Genomic DNA, 2,197 nt, shown 5'->3' with positions numbered 1-2,197 from the left:
AGCACGAAGGATGTCACGCGACTAGTTAGCAGGCTAGAGTCTCGTTCGTTATCGGAATTAACCAGACAAATCGCTCCACCAACTAAGAACGGCCATGCACCACCACCCACCGAATCAAGAAAGAGCTATCAATCTGTCAATCCTTCCGGTGTCCGGGCCTGGTGAGGTTTCCCGTGTTGAGTCAAATTAAGCCGCAGGCTCCACTCCTGGTGGTGCCCTTCCGTCAATTCCTTTAAGTTTCAGCTTTGCAACCATACTTCCCCCGGAACCCAAAAGCTTTGGTTTCCCGGAGGCTGCCCGCCGAGTCATCGGAGGAACTGCGGCGGATCGCTGGCTGGCATCGTTTATGGTTAGAACTAGGGCGGTATCTGATCGCCTTCGAACCTCTAACTTTCGTTCTTGATTAATGAAAACATACTTGGCAAATGCTTTCGCTTCTGTTCGTCTTGCGACGATCCAAGAATTTCACCTCTAACGTCGCAATACGAATGCCCCCGCCTGTCCCTATTAATCATTACCTCGGGTTCCGAAAACCAACAAAATAGAACCGAGGTCCTATTCCATTATTCCATGCACACAGTATTCAGGCGGGCTTGCCTGCTTTAAGCACTCTAATTTGTTCAAAGTAAACGTGCCGGCCCACCGAGACACTCAATAAAGAGCACCCTGGTAGGATTTCAACGGGGTCCGCCTCGGGACGCACGAGCACGCACGGGGCGGTCGCACGCCTTCGGCTCGCCCCACCGGCAGGACGTCCCACGATACATGCCAGTTAAACACCGACGGGCGGTGAACCAACAGCGTGGGACACAAATCCAACTACGAGCTTTTTAACCGCAACAACTTTAATATACGCTATTGGAGCTGGAATTACCGCGGCTGCTGGCACCAGACTTGCCCTCCAATAGATACTCGTTAAAGGATTTAAAGTGTACTCATTCCGATTACGGGGCCTCGGATGAGTCCCGTATCGTTATTTTTCGTCACTACCTCCCCGTGCCGGGAGTGGGTAATTTGCGCGCCTGCTGCCTTCCTTGGATGTGGTAGCCGTTTCTCAGGCTCCCTCTCCGGAATCGAACCCTGATTCCCCGTTACCCGTTACAACCATGGTAGGCGCAGAACCTACCATCGACAGTTGATAAGGCAGACATTTGAAAGATGCGTCGCCGGTACGAGGACCGTGCGATCAGCCCAAAGTTATTCAGAGTCACCAAGGCAAACGGACCGGACGAGCCGACCGATTGGTTTTGATCTAATAAAAGCGTCCCTTCCATCTCTGGTCGGGACTCTGTTTGCATGTATTAGCTCTAGAATTACCACAGTTATCCAAGTAACGTGGGTACGATCTAAGGAACCATAACTGATTTAATGAGCCATTCGCGGTTTCACCTTAATGCGGCTTGTACTGAGACATGCATGGCTTAATCTTTGAGACAAGCATATGACTACTGGCAGGATCAACCAGGGAGCTGCGTCAACTAGAGCTGAGCAGCCGGCCGCCCGGGAGTGTGTCCCGGGGGCCCGCGCGAACACGCAAGCGTCCGCTCAATCATTCTGCAAACAGGAGGAGGCTGAGCTCCCCTGCACAATACACCTCGAAACCCTCTCAGGTCCCGGCGGCGCGCAGCGCCGTCCCAAGTACTTGGTCGGGTTCGAGAGAGGCGCAATCGCCCGGAGTTAGGCGAGTAGACGCTTTCGGTGCGACCACCCGTGCTCCCAACTGAGCTTGCCGCTGCCGACAGAGGCCCGGGAGCGTGCTGTCGTGGCATTGCCGGCGGGAGACAACACGCGCCACCTACGGTGACCGGCAGCTCCAACGCCAGCGCCACAGAAGGACAAAAGCCCCACTTGGGTGCCGAAGCGAACTCTCCCAGCACAGCGCACACGCCAACACATCCGCACAGCTGCGATACAAACCACCAGCGAGAACCGCTGGGGCGACCGAGCAGCAGACGGCGTCGCGGCGCCGAGCGCCGGGCGGCGGCGCATCCTCAACGCACACAGTCCTCAATCGGACCAGCACACTGCAGATGTCCACCGCGCTTCGCACCGGGCCCGCGAGGACCTACTTTGGCCGCACGGCGCCGCGCGCAGGGTGCGCCGGCGCGCAGCTGCGACGCCTGCCGCGTCCGTCGGCCGGCGCGCCTGCCACTGGCCGCCCCCACCAGCCGGCTGTAGCGCGTGCGCCCACGCACCG

General features: G+C 57.3%; 1 non-coding gene across 1 annotated transcript in view; it reads right to left on the bottom strand.

Moving 5' to 3' along the window:
* Positions 1-1,468, bottom strand: part of LOC124732882 — a 1,909-nt gene extending 441 nt beyond the window's left edge. The window contains exon 1 of the ribosomal RNA XR_007008840.1: positions 1-1,468. This exon is cut by the window's left edge and continues 441 nt beyond it. This is a non-coding gene — a ribosomal RNA (small subunit ribosomal RNA).
* Positions 1,469-2,197: the final 729 nt, after the last annotated feature.

Source organism: Schistocerca piceifrons, unplaced genomic scaffold, assembly GCF_021461385.2.
Source record: "Schistocerca piceifrons isolate TAMUIC-IGC-003096 unplaced genomic scaffold, iqSchPice1.1 HiC_scaffold_1368, whole genome shotgun sequence".
NCBI lineage: Eukaryota > Metazoa > Arthropoda > Insecta > Orthoptera > Acrididae > Schistocerca > Schistocerca piceifrons.
This window is presented reverse-complemented; position numbering and strand designations above follow the sequence as displayed.